Genomic DNA, 15,775 nt, shown 5'->3' with positions numbered 1-15,775 from the left:
CTCTATTGTTCCTGATCTATATTAACGACATAGGAGACAATCTGATAGCCTTCTTAGATTGTTTGCAGATGATGCTATCATTTACCGTCTTGTAAAGGCATCAGATGACCAAATCGAATTGCAAAATGATATCTGTATGGTGGAAAAGTGGCAATTGACCCTGAATAGAGAAAAGTGAGAAGTTATTCACATGAGTATTAAAAGAAATCCGCTGAATTTCGAATACGCGATAAGTCACACAAATCTGAAGGCTGTAAATTCAACTAAATTCTTAGGGATTACGATTGCAAGTAACCTAAACTAAAACGATCACGTAGATGATATTGTGGGTAGAGCAAACCAAAGACTGCGATTCATTGACAGAACACTTAGAAGGTGCAACAGGTCTACTAAAGAGACTGCTTCCACCACGCTTGTCCTCCCTATTCTGCAGAGTAGCTGTGTGGCGTGGTATCCGCCTCAGGTGAGACTGACGGATGACGTCGAAAAAGTACAAAGAAGGGCGTCTCGTTTTGTATTATCGCGAAATAGGGAAGATAGTGCCACAGACATGATAGTGAAATGGAGTGGCAATCAATAAAACAAAGGCGTTTTTCGTTGCGGCGGAATCTTCTCATGAAACTTCAATGACAACTTTTCTCCTCCGACTGCGAAAACATTCTGTTGGCACCCACCTTCATAGGAAGAAATGACCATCACGATGAAATAAGAGCAATTTAAGTGCTCGTTTCTTCCTCGCGCCGTTCGAGAATGGAACGGTAGAGAGACAGCTTGAAGGTGGTTCACTGAACCCTGTGCCAGGCACTTTATTGTGAATAGCAGAGTAATCACGTAGATATAAATGTAATTGCAGGGGAACTGTAACGCGTTGCCTGGTGAGACACGTCGACGGACCTACCGTGCCATTTGGGAGACAACGGGAGCTCTAATGTTTGATGGCGTTTGCGCCGTTGGACAGGAAAATCAATACCCTGCAGCGTATGAAGATTTGCTTGCCGCTATCATTCGCTGTAAGAGTTGTATCATTTATGATGAACAGATTATGAGTAGGTCAGTGTTACGGGTATCTGGAAGACAGTTAACGAATGGGGGACAATATGCATGATGTGAAATGTAATTAACGGTGGTCTGCAGTGACAGACTAACAGGTTCATGTTATGAAGCAGAAAATGAAACCGTATTGACTATTCACTACAACAACTTTATCCATTTTCCAGAATTGTCTGTGCTGCTGCTACATGAAACTGTGTCGTGCAGACTTTTGGATCTCACTTTGTTTAACAGAAGACTACGCATATGGACTATGCTTCACGCTTTTTGATGATTCTGCGTAAAAAACACCACCACTTAGAAACGCATCGTGGCTAGACTCTCACTAATCCCGTGTGCGTTGTTCCGCCATAGGCAAAAATTTAATGCTGATCGACTCATTTTTTTAGTCAACATTAACACGTATTGTAACTCTCAACGAAGTTCACTATAAGCGAAGTGACATATTTTATAGACAAGCATGTTTTTCCATTTTACGTCGGCTGCAATGCAACGACTCATTACAGACTCTGGTGGTGAAGGAATTTTTCTGTATTATTAGAGTTCCATCTGATTTTACTCTTGAACGCATTTCTTGCCGACAAAACATTCCATCTTGACGGTACTTGAACAAGCAGCGACCACTCGGCATTGTTCTTCGATACGGAGATGTAAAACACACTGTCTGGCAAAAAAAGTGAAGCTCCCAAAGGGAAGGAGGAAACGAAATGAAACTTCACAGGTTGAGAGGGTAAGTGAGTTTATGTCGGTCAGTCAAAAAATGCAGTCGAATTTACAAAGAACTTGGAAGAATGAGCCCACTTATCAGTATGACAATGCACATTCTATGGCCTGGATCTATTCGCTAATCTGGTTGGGAAACGACTCCTGAAGAAATCTGGCCCACAAATGTTGTAAATGGTCCTCGGTATTGTGGGTAACGGCACTGGGGCAGAACTGGCGTCAGAGCTGCTCCCATACGTGTTCTATCGGGAACAGGTCTTGTGGTCTTGCTGGTCATGGAATTACCTCAACACACCTGCCATATGTGGAAGAGCATTGTCCTGTTGAAAAATGGCATCACGATACTGCCGCGTGAGAGGTAAGACATGAGGACGCAGGGCGGTCATGACGTCAGAGATTTCTCAGGCCCTGATAGCCTTGCCTGGAGTCATACCCGACGGTTACCCACACCACGACGTTAGGAGTAACACCATTGCGCCTTTACAAAACATTGCAAGAATGGGACTTCTCGCCAGGTCACCTCCGTACACGCCGACGATGGTCAACCGTGATAGTGCAGGACCGGGACTCATCGCTGAACGCCATTCATCGGCAGCCTTTGCTTTCCAGTCACGGTGCCCTCCGAACGCAGCTGTCGGTGTTGTGACGTTAACGGTAGGCTGCACACCGTCCCGTGTCCTGGCTGCTGCTAGTAGTCTCCACCCAGTGGTGAAGGAGCTCAGTACTTGTTCTTGGGATGGCGGGAGCAGATGTGAAGCGGTTACGTTGTGCTTGGTGCACAACATGGCGGTCATTCCTTCCGGTGGTCAGAAGTGAATGACCTGAAACTTGACGATGAGTATGCTTACCCTCAAGTTCGCATGCGGTCCACCATGTGGCCCCTGTCACAAGTGAATGCCCCTCAAATCTGAAAATCGCACGATTCGACCAGCCGGCTAAATGCAGACCTGCAATGAGTCCCTTTGATATTCCGCCAGGGACTGATAACACTGTGCACGCGAGTACGCAACATCTCAGTGTCCTTCACAGCGATCACTCATGAACTGACGCTATTGATGTCCCATATACACCCTACCAGGCCTGGTAACAACACTAAACACGAACAAAACTAACGCACTGTGGTGGCCCTTGTACCTGTTACAGAGAACTGCAACTCTTAATGATCTATACGCCTGCCGATGATGTGTATTTTTACGAAGGTCCTTTGACATCCGACCTTGTCTTATGGGTGCTTCCCTTTTTTTTCAGGCGGTATATAATATTTCAAGTGTGTCAACACGGCTGACAGTAATGTTGAAACGCTTACCAAGGCCTGTGGCTACTTCAGTTTTCAGTCAAGTATATTTTTCAGTGGAAATTTCTGTCTGCACGATGCTGATTATTATGGCTTTAGGGGCCCAAACTGTTGGTTATTAGCGCCCTTACATAACATAAATAGTGACGACTGTGATTCAAATCGAGTAGACCAACAGTAAGCTAATTAACTACACTAAACAACAAACAGATTTCAAATACAACACTGAGCCATAGAGTGCGCCTCCATAAGCTATCACGGCGGCTCGAAGCGTCGCTTCAGGGGACTGGCCACCATTTTAAACAAAAAAAAAAAAAAAAAACTGAGTCAACTTCTCATCGACAGACTTCGAGAGGCGTCATGCGACATCACAGGGAACCGATCTTCCCGAGGGAGAAACATGACGAACAAATAGATAGAAAAAAATTAGCTAAGTAGCTAAGACGTTTTATTGCTATGCGCAAATCCAGTCTTCTGTTACCGGCGGTACTGGGATGGGGTGCAGCCCAGAAGTTCCCCTATGACTTTTCCATAATCAGCTGTTACCAAATTGTTTAACGATTCACTAACGTCCTCCTTCAGTTCGTTTTCATTTCCATATTGCTTTTCGGCCAAAATATCCTTCAATTTGGGTGAAAGATGCTAATCATTCGGTGTCAAGTCTGTATTATACGGCGAACGTTTAAAACTTCCCGCTTACAGTGCGAAGCAATCCTTCGTCGACGCAGCAGAATGCGAGCTAGTGTTATCGTGAAGAAGCACAGTGCAGCTGGACGATAACCCTCGCCGATTGTTTGGATCGGGACGACGTAGCGAGTAAAGAGTCTCACAGTAGGCCGCTTCGATTTTGGTCTCTCCTCTGTCATAAAATCGATGAGGGGAACGCCATTTCGACCTCAAAATACCGGGCCATAACAATTTCGGTGCTTAGAGTTTGCTTGTTTTTTGGTTTTATTTCATTGACTGAGACTTTGTTTCTGGACTTATATGGGGAAACCTAGGTCTCGTTGCCGGAAACAATGTGATCCAAAACTCCTCGACATCCTTATCGTACAGAGTGAGAAAAGTCAATGCAGCTGTCTCGTTGTTTTTTGTGTGCACCTGACAAAGGTCGAGGAATGCACGTAGAACACAGTTTTCTGTAGCCCAAATCACCACTAACAGATGCGCGCCTTCGTGCCGAGATCGCCAACGCAAGTCTGAGGTTGGCGCTCGACTCGGTGGTAAGTCGGTTAGGGATGAAATTTTCACTGAAAATAGTCACAAGGAGAGGAGAAATAGTGGCGTAAAGTTCCTGATCACCAATCGTTGCCCCAGTGACGTGGATTAAATTTCAACCCTCTCCGCAGTCTCATGAAGTGAAGGCATGTGACTGTTGATGGTGATGCGTCCTTCGGATGGGGACGTCAAGCTCGGCTATTCGGGAGGAGTAGGATGTATGCTGACTCCGGGCTTCACCATCTTCCGTCTCTCATCGCCTTTATGCTGATACAACAAAAACAAGGTACTACACTATACACGCATCCATCACACTCACCTACATTCTACGAATACACATACGACATTTATATATTCGCAGGGAGAGGAGCCAATGTGTGCAGAGGAAGATCACCTTTCCGACAGGAAGTGTGACATCACAGCCAATAATGCCATACGATGTGACGTCTGAAATTTTCCCGGCGTATTTGTTCTTCTAATAATTTCCGGGTATGCAGCCGGATCCCGTCGACATTCTGCCACGATATTTCGGCCCAGAGACGTCCGGCCATCATCAGGTGAGTACACAACTACTGAAGAGCCCAGGTGCAGTCGCGGTATTTATACCGATTCTCGCGCACGTGTTGACATGAGCGGCATAGCCGAGTTGTACGTGCTGCCCTCGGTGGTGAAAGTAAAAGATCATCTAGTCATTGAGTATCGATTGACGCTGTCTATTCCGCTGTGAATGTATAATTTTAATAACAGGATTCCAAGTTTTATCCAGTTGAAAGCCGTTGTCACGATTTATAAGATTATCGGCAAGACGTATTTCCACTGATTCCTTGATTACGGAATCCCAAAATCCGGAAACCGGAGCTAAAATTTTTGTTCCATTGTATTCCATTGAATGTCCCAATGAAATACAGTGCTCTGCTACTGCCGATTTTGACGGTTGCCGCAGACAGGTGTATCTTTCATGTTCTGTACATCGTTCATGGACAGTTCTTGTCGTCTGGCCAATATATGCAGAGCCACATTCACAGGGAATTTTGTAGACGCCTGCTTTCTTCAGTTGTAAATCGTCTTTAACGGATCCAACCAGGGCCCGGTTCTTTGCTGGTGGACGGAAGATAACCTTGATTTTATTCTTCTTCAGTAATCGGCCTATTTTCGACGACACATTCCCGGCGTATGGAAGAAACGCAGTTGATTTAAAGTCGTCATCAGCGTCCTCAGTGCGCTGCTTCTTGTTATGACAGTTGCGCATGACCTTTCTTATTTGGCGTGAAGTGTAGCCATTCTCTTTAAAAACCTTCTCCAAGTGTTCTAATTCTGCGTGGAGGTTTTCATCGTCCGACATTACATGCGCTCGATGTATTAAGGTACTCGGCTATGCCGCGCATGTCAACACGTGCGCGAGAATCGGTATACATGCCATACGATATTTACGAGGGTCATCCCAAAAGAAATGCACATTATTTTTTTTAAAAATCAATCTTTTATTCTACATGTTTGAAAGTTTTACAGTGTGTAGATACATCCTTTAGGAATAATATTTCCATTTCTCCACATAATTTTCATCCCTCTCAACTGCCTTACACCATATTGGAACTAGCGCCTGTATACCCGCACGGTAAAATTCTGGACCAATCTGTTGGAGCCACTGTTTGGCAGCGTGCACAAGGGAGTCACCATCTTCAAACTTTGTTCCAAGAAGAGAGTCTTTCAGTTACCCAAAGAGATGATAGTCACATGGAGCCAGGTCAGGATGTATTTGGCGGGTGTTTCAGTATTGTCCATCCGAGTTTTGTGATCGCTTCCATGGTTTTTTGACTGACACGTGGCCATGCATTGTCGTGCAACAGCAAAATATCCTGCTTTTGCCGATGTGGTCGAACACGACTCAGTTTCTTCAGTGTCGTCACATATGCATCAGAATTTATGGTGGTTCCACTTGGCATGATGTCCACAAGCAAGAGTCCTTCGGAATAGAAAAACACCGCAGCCATAACTTTTCCAGCAGAAGGTGTGGTTTTGAAATTTTTTCTTGAGTGAATTTGCATGATGCCACTCCATTGATTGCCTCTTCGTCTCTGGTGAAAAATGATGGAGCCATGATTCATCACCTGTCACAATTCTTCCAAGAAATTCATCTCCACCATTCTCGTATTGTTTCAAAAGTTCGCTGCATAGCGTTTTTCTTATTTCTTTGTGAGCCACTGTCAACATCCTGGGAACCCACCTGGCACAAATCTTTTTTAACGCTAACACTTTCAGTATTCTGAAAACACTTCCTTCCCCTATCCCAACGTAGCGTGACAATTCGTTCACTGTGATGCGTCTGTCAGCAGTCACCAATTCGTTAACTCTCTGCACATCATCTGGAGTTTGTGCAGTACGAGGCCTGCCGCTGCGAGGAAAATCCTCAATATTGCCGTGCTCGCTTTCATTACGTAACCTGATTGCCCACCGACTAACTGTACTGCGATCGATAGCAGCATCTCGATACAACTTTTTCAACCTCTTACGGATGTTTCTCACTGTCTCGTTTTCACAGCACAGGAATTCTATTACAGCACGTTGCGTCTGACGAACGTCAAGTGTAGCAACCATCTTGAAGATGTGCGGTGACGGCGCCACTCACGGGAATAGGTTGAACTAAGTTTGAAAACAAGCGGAAAGGATGTATCTACACTCTGTAAAACTTTCACACATGCAGAATGAAAACTGTATTTTTACAAAAATAGTGTGCATTTCTTTTGCAGTAACCCTCGTACATTTGAACCACTAAGTCGGGTAAAGACCTCATCGTGAGATTTCGGGCAAGCGAAAGCAAATCGATTTCTACTGAAGCGTCTGTCCTTTTGAATATTTTCTTCACCCTTTGCTTGCTAGCTTCTTTTAATTGGCTGTAGCGACGTACCCATATAGCCATCTGAACTGTGGAATGTTATTTACATCGATACTAACGTAAGGACAAGAGAGTACCTAGTCCGAACGTGGAGAAATTCTCCGACCCGCCTGGGAATCGAACCCAGGCCCCTCCGGTTAGCAATCCGCCGCGTTGAGCGTGCTTCACTCCTTCGTGGATCGCAACCGTCACATCAAAATTGTTGTGGACTGCGGGCGTCCACTTTGATGAGAATCTCGCAGCCGCTAAAAAGACTACTGCAGGTGTCCTGGTAGGACGGATGCATGGGTTCTACGGCAGCACACAAACACAATGAAAGTAACACAAATACTGAATAGTAAAATATAGTATTCAATTTTGCTAAGACCGGTTACAGAAATTGTAGAACGCAAGTTTAGCCCATATGCCCTGCGCTGATTACAGTTTCACGAACACAAACTATATAATGTTCTCTGAAATAAAGTCGCAAGAAAACTAATCTTCTCTCTTGAGGAGGTACTCAAAGAACACTTTCAAATGAACAATCTCTTGGCAGGCAGTCTCTGCTCATACACAAAAATTCTATTCACTGTTCTGTTTCTACTGAAGACTAACTACTGTCTATCTAACGACCACTGTTTCACTCTCACTCAACGACTTGAAGACGTGAAGACACGACGAACGTTCTGCAGGAACTCCCAAGCGAGACTCGTACTGAGTTACAACTTGCAACTGACTACTTCTACTCGTGTGTTGGTGACGCAGGGTCTCCACGGGGCATGGTACTTCTGGTACAAACTGTCACAGACGCTTCTTGTGTGGTCTCTCAGTACTCCACAAAAACGTTCTTTATTTTTAAAACCACCTTCTACTTTTTTCTGGTTGTTGTTGTTGTTGTGGTCTTCACAAATTGAGGAAGCCAGTGACGCGTTGGTGCACCTCTGCCCCATTGTTGTTGTTGTCTTCAGTCCTGAGACTGGTTTGATGCAGCTCTCCATGCTACTCTATCCTGTTCAAGCTTCTTCATCTCCCAGTACTTACTGCAACCTACATCCTTCTGAATCTGCTTAGTGTATTCATCTCTTGGTCTCCCTCTACGATTTTTACCCTCCACGGTGCCCTCCAATGCTAAATTTGTGATCCATTGATGCTTCAGAACATGCCCTACCAATCAAGTTGTCAAGTTGTGCCACAAACTCCTTTTCTTCCCAATTCTATTCAATACCTCCTCATTAGTTATGTGATCTACCCATCTAATCTTCTGCATTCTTCTGTAGCACCACATTTCGAAAGCTTTATTCTCTTCTTGTCCAAACTATTTATCGTCCATGTTTCACTTCCATACATGGCTTCACTCCATACAAATACTTTCAGAAACGACCTCCTGACGGTTAAATCTATAATCGATGTTAACAAATTTCTCTTCTTCAGCAACGCTTTCCTTGCCATTGCCAGTCTACATTTTATATCCTCTCTACTTCGACCATCATCAGTTATTTTGCTCCCCAAATAGCAAAACTCATTTACTACTTTAAGTGTCTCATTTCGTAGTCTAATTCCCTCAGCATCACCCGAATTAATTCGACTACATTTCATTATCCTCGTTTTGCTTTTGTTGATGTTCATCTTATATCCTCCTTTCAAGACAGTGCCCATACCGTTCAGCTGCTGTTCCGAGTCCTTTGCTGTCTCTGACAGAATTACAATGTCATCGGCGAACTGCAGTGTTTTTATTTCTTCTCCATGGATTTTAATACCTATTCCGAATTTTTCTTCTTTTTCCTTTACTGCTTGCTCAATATACAGTTTGAATAACACCGGGGAGAGGCTACAACCCTGTCTCACTCCCTTCCCAACCACTTCTTCCCTTTCATGTCCCTCGGCTCTTATAACTGCCATCTGGTTTCTGTACTGATTGTAAATAGCCTTTCACTCCCTGTATTTTACCGCTGCCACCTTTAGAATTTGAAAGAGAGTATTCCAGTCAACATTGTCAAAAGCTTTCTCTAAGTGTACAAATGCTAGAAACGTAGGTTTGCCTTTCCTTAATCTTTCTTCTAAGATAAGTCGTAAGGTCAGTATTGCCTCACGTGTTCCAACATTTCTACGGAATCTGGTCTGGTTGTCATTTGCAAATCCATGTAGTTTGTTGCAATTTCAGTGGGTACCAGGGTACTTCATTAATATTTACGGGGCAGGTGGTATCAGAGTGCAGTGTGGGAGCTTATCTGGTGGGGCAGTTAGCGTGAGAGCCGCGTCGTCGTTACCCGAGCGGCAGCGGAAGCGCATCCCAGGAGAGCAGAGTCTGGCCCAGGCTGGGCTGCAGCGCCTCCTCGCCCGCCCCCAGCACGGCAAATATTTGCCTCCCTCCCCCGGCCCCCGCCCCCCGCAGGACTTATTTATCGGCGCCTCCCGCGCCTCGCCGGCGGCAGCGCCGGGCCCCGGCTGGCGCTCCGTTCCCACGCCTCGCTCTGCCAGCTCCCACTATCATCCAGTCTCACCCGACTCTTACGAATCGGCGGCGAATTCCTCTCGTTGCGATTCTCCGCGACAAAAATTTTCGTCTCACTGTTTGTTATCTTAATATTTTTTTTATTGCAGTCTATTGCCACATTTGTCTTTATGATTATTACAGGTTTCGCTCAAATTTCGAATATCTTCAGAACTGTTAATATAGATTAAAGGCATGCTACGAGAGTGTGATCTTACATAATAAATCTGCCGACGGGACCAGTGATGAAATGTAAAACTCCCCTAAAAAAAAAATATCCGCACACAAACGATGCCGCCGAACTGCAGCACGAACTACTGACTGCAACGTGTTCAGTTGGATATTTGCACATGAATGTACGATGGATTCTCGAAGTTCATCCAATGTGCGCGGCTTTTGCCGATAAACGACGTCCTTTAGTATTCCCCACAGGTAAAAGTCCAAAGGAGTTAGGTCTGGGGAACGTGGTGGATACTCCACAGCACCTCTACGGCCTGTCCACCTTCCTGGTAGATTTTCGTCGAGATACGCCCTAACATGATTTTGGTAGTGGGCTGGGGGACCTTCTTGTTGAACGTAAACTCTTCCGTCTCCATACAAGTCTCGGATGGCAGGTAAAATGGATGTCTGAAGCTTCTGAAGGTACACCTCACCTGCGGTAGCTGTGCCGTCAAAGAAGAATGGCCCAATCAAACCCCGGTAAGACAACCCACACCACACATTTACTCTTGGCAAAATCACGGCTTTGTCTACATGGACGTTCGGATTTTCGGCGGCCCAGTAGATGAAGTTGTGGCGATTTACTGTACCACTGAGTTTGAACTGTGCCTCATCAGACCACACAATCATCTCTTCATCGTTGCACACTAAGTTAGTAAACCACTCCCAGTACTCAATTCTATGGTCTGGGTAGTCCTCGTTCATTGCGTGTAGCAGTCGTGGGACGCAACACTTCCACTTCGCTGTCTTCAAAATTCGCCGAACACTTGAGCGACTGACTCCGGTCTCACGGGCACACTGTCGCACAGACTTCTGCGGTGAGCGGGTGAATTGTTGATACACACGACGGGAGTTAGCTGGACTTGTTACTGTTACAGGTCTTCCAGATCGTTGCTTGCGTACTTCTTTAACACAGCCTTCGGCTTCAAATTTTTCTCGAATGCGACGAATCGTTAAATTTGTCGGTGGCTCTGTTTGACACTCATTTCGCCATTGCAGTTGAACCTCATTAATGTTTTGTACTTGAAAACTCACTTCAAAACTGACTTCCTTCTATCGGATGCAAGCCTTGCGCCAGCCATGTTTAATCGAATAACTAGGTGCAACTAAGAACAAAGCATTGACTATCTGGCGATTGTCATCTGACAAAACAAAACAACGCTTGTGTGGCGATTGTCGGAACTACAAAGTATTACACTACCAAAGACGAGACAACTCCGTCAGTTAGTTTGCCAGTTATGGACTTTTAAACAGTGGATGCATTTTTTGGACCCCTCTAATTGAACTTTCAAATCACTGTAGAATTCACGGCACTGGCCAGAATGACGTCAAATCCCAACGGAATATTATCGTGAAGGGGTGAAACGTACGGCGGAAGAAAAATAAACAGTTACAAAATGTAACAATAGATGGCGCTGTAAGTATCGTAATTTAATAGTTGTCAACTACAAATGACGAATGAATCATACAACACTGCTATGATATACGTTTGACGTTAGACAAACGGAACTACTCAGTGTGCATGGGTGTACAAGTGTGATACTATTAGTTACGAAAGCCCGTCCACCACGGCAAGGTCATATCGCATCGGATGGGAAAAATCGGTATTTAATTGTCCAGAGACCAAAAACTGCATAAAAAGTGTCAATCAAAATCGAATTGGATTATTGATTTCCGTGTGAATGACGCAAAACATATTCAATATGCTGTCCACCGTTTCCTGCAACAAGTTGAAATCGAGGAACAGCATGTTCCATAACTGATCAAGTATTTCCGGCAAGCGCAGCTAAGTTTGCAATCGAAACACTGAATACAACATCTTTCAGATAGCCCCAGAGCCAGAAGTCGCGTGGATTAAGACCAGGTGAGCGGGATGGCCAAGCTGTAGGAAAATTGCGGCTGATAATTCAAGCGTTTCCGAAATGACGCTTCGGCACCGACTTAACTGGATTTGCAACGTGCGGAGGTGCACCATCTTGCATAGAAGTGATCCCATCTACACATCCACGCTGTTGGAGAGCTGGAATGTCGTGGTTGCGCAAAAGACACTCATAAAGCTTACCAGTAACCGTACAGGAAACAGAACCGGAAGCACCGTCTCTTCGAAAAAATATGGCCCTACAATTGACACCGTAAACCCGCACCACACAGTGATCTTTTCAGATTGAAGCGGTACTGGTTGATTTGCGTGTGGATTTTCCGTTGCCCATATTCGATAATTCTGTGTATTGACATATCCTGTCAGATGGAAGTAGGCGCTGTCTGTCCATAAAATCTTCCAGTGCCAATCATTGTCCACTTCCATGCGACCAAGAAATTCTAAAGCAAAGCTCTCTCTTGCTGGCAGGTCAACAGGAAGAAACTCGTTCACATGGTAATTTTGAATGGAGAGCAAACGGTATGTCCAATTTTCAGGCAATTCTCCGTGCGCTTCACATTCACACACCACCACTCGTCTCCACCTGCATTGCTGTGGCCACTGCTTCCACTGACATCTAATCAATTCATTTCATCCATCTACCAGGTCGCACACCAGAAGAACCAGTCTTTTAGCATGTCCGAATCATTTTCTCCAGACCCACGGCAGTCACCGGACCAACGCCTTTTTTCAAACCCTTCAGCGTCCGGAACTTCTGCAGAGCGACGTGTGCACATTCTTATAATACAGCTTTCCAAACAAAGAGCGATCCTGGATAGAGACAGTCATGGCGAACGTCGCAGACGCGAAAGAAGGATAAGCCGTGTACCCGCGTGTTTAGACCAATTTCAATGTGTCGTGAGCATAACAGGTGTTCTGACGCATACAGCGCCACCTATTGATCAATTTTCACACTATATTTGTTTTTTCTGTCATACGTTTTCCCCCTTCCCCGATAATATTCTGTTGCAATTTGACGTCATTCTGTCCAATGGTGGTGTATGTACAGCGTTTTGAAAGTTTCACTTCAATTATAATCACCCTACACATCTGCAAACGAACGAACGATCATTATTTCAGAAAAATTTGATGATTTAGCTAAGGGAAAATGTTTTACAAATTCAGAAAGTCAATAACGCATTGGTCCACCTCTGGCCAATTTGGAAGCTGAGATTCCCATTGATTCACAGCGTTGTTGTATGTCCTCTGAAGGGATATTGTTGAAATCTGTTAAATTAGTGCGTCAGATCGCCAAAATTTTGAGATGGTTGGACGGCCCTGAACATAATACTTCAAACCTTCTCAATTGGAGAGAGATCCGGCATGTTTGCTAACATGAAGAAACTATCCCAAATGCGGGCGGGCATTATCTTGCTGAAATATATGCCCAGGATGTCCTGCAAAATGTAAGCCCAGGAGGGCTTGCCATAAAGAAGAACAAAACGGGTCGTACAGTTATGCTGGCAATGAAAGGCATCCTGCAATAACAATAAATGTCATCTCATACCATTACGTCTTGTTGTCGGGCCATATGGCCGGCAACAGCCAGGTTGGTTCCCCAGCGCTGTCCAGAGCGCCTCCAGACACCTCTTTGCTTGTCATCAGGGCTCAGTTCTACTGCAATCAGTGAGATTCCAGGACGAATGTGCTAGACTCCACTGGAAACGTCCAACACCACTGCAAATGGGCTTATTAGTTTAGAGAGGTCAATGATAGTCGGAGCAAGGAGCACCGCGAGATCAGCCTTCTTTCTATGAGTCGTCTATTAATGGTCCTTGTGGTCGTTGAAGCTCCAGTTGTTCATCGGGTCGGTCATAATGAGGAATCCAGGACTCTGAGTGCCTCTCTGACAATTACTCGGTACTCTAATTCTATCGCCTCTCTAGATCGACGCTTCCTTCTTGAGGCTGTGTACGGCCATGGTTCACCCATTCCTAACAGCATCGTCGAATAGTGGCATCGCTCATATTCAAATGTCAAGCTATTCGCCAATTACTCCAGAGTTTTCTTCAGTGAGCCCAACGACACGTCCTTTCTCAAAAGGCTGATACCTGCTTATATTGTTCACGCGCCTGTCTACGAGGCATAGTTATTGTTCAACTGAGTACACGAAATGAAATTCGCAAAGCCTTTGTGCCCTGGTATCGACGTGTCTCCTGTTTACCTTTCTCGCCCACAGGCCGCCAGAATTTACAATTTTGCATTTACCTTCGATACCTGTATTAATATCAGTATGTGACCAGTTTGCATAACTCCTTCGTGTGGAATCACTTATTTATCTTAGAGTGTATTTATTTGTGTATACAGGGTGTTACAAAAAGATACGGCCAAACTTTCAGGAAACATTCCTCACACACAAAGAAAGAAAATATGTTATGTGGACATGTGTCCGGAAACGCTTACGTTCCATCTTAGAGCTCATTTTATTACTTCTCTTCAAATCACATTAATCATCGAATGGAAACACACAGCAACAGAACGTACCAGCGTGACTTCAAACACTTTGTTAGAGGAAATGTTCAAAATGTCCTCCGTTAGCGAGGATACATGCATCCACCCTCCGTCGCATGGAATCCCTGATGCGCTGATGCAGCCCTGGAGAATGGCGTATTGTATCACAGCCGTCCACCATACGAGCACGAAGAGTCTCTACATTTGGTACCGGGGTTGCGTAGACAAGAGCTTTCAAATGCCCCCATAAATGAAAGTCAAGAGGATTGAGGCCAGGAGAGCGTGGAGGCCATGGAATTGGTCCGCCTTTACCAATCCATCGGTCACCGAATCTGTTGTTGAGAAGCGTACGAACACTTCAACTGAAATGTGCAGGAGCTCCATCGTGCATGAACCACATGTTGTGTCGTACTTGTAAAGGCACATGTTCTAGCAGCACAGGTAGCGTATCCCGTAAGAAATCATGATAACGTGCTCCACTGAGCGTAGGTGGAAGAACATGGGGCCCAATCAAGACGTCACCAACAATGCCTGCCCAAACGTTCACAGAAAATCTGTGTTGATGACGTGATTGCACAATTGAGTGCGGATTCTCGTCAACCCACACATGTTGATTGTGAAAATTTACAATTTGATCACGTTGGAATGAAGCCTCATCCGCAAAGAGAACATTTGCACTGAAATGAGGATTGACACATTGTCGGATGAACCATTCGCAGAAGTGTACCCGTGGAGGCCAATCAGCTGCTGATAGTGCCTGCACACGCTGTACACGGTACGGAAACAACTGGTTCTCCCGTAGCACTCTCCATACAGTGACGTGGTCAGTGTTACCTTGAATAGCAGCAACTTCTCTGAGCTGACATTAGGATTATCGTCAACTGCAGGAAGAATTGCCTCGTCCATTGCAGGTGTCTTCGTCGTTCTAGGTCTTTCCCAGTCGCGAGTCATAGGCTGGAATGTTCCGTGCTCCATTAGACGGCGATCAATTGCTTCGAACGTTTTCCTGTCGGGACACCTTCGTTCTGGAAATCTGTCTCGATACAAATGTACCGCGCCACGGCTATTGCCCCGTGCTAATCCATACATCAAATGGACATCTGCCAACCCCGCATTTGTAAACATTGCACTGACTGCAAAACCACGTTCGTGATGAACACTAACCTGTTAATGCTACGTTCTGATGTGCTTGATGCTAGTACTGTAGAGCAATGAGTCGCATGTCAACACAAGCACCGAAGTCAACATTACCTTCCTTCAATTGGGCCAACTGGCGGTCAATCGAGGAAGTACAGTACATACTGACGAAATTAAAATGAGCTCTAACATGGAAATTAAGCATTTCTGGACACATGTCCACATAACATTTTTTCTTTATTTGCGTGTGAGGAATGTTTCCTGAAAGTTTGAACGTACCTTTCTGTAACACCCTGTATAACAAAAAATGTTCAAATGTGTCTGAATACCTCAGGGACCAAACTGCTGAGGTGTCCGGTCCCTATACTTACGCACTACTTAAACTAACTTATACTAATAACA

This window comes from Schistocerca gregaria, chromosome 1 (genome assembly GCF_023897955.1).
Source record: "Schistocerca gregaria isolate iqSchGreg1 chromosome 1, iqSchGreg1.2, whole genome shotgun sequence".
Classification (NCBI taxonomy): Eukaryota; Metazoa; Arthropoda; class Insecta; order Orthoptera; family Acrididae; genus Schistocerca; species Schistocerca gregaria.
The sequence above is the reverse complement of the archived record's forward strand: the minus strand, read 5'-3'. Positions refer to the sequence as shown.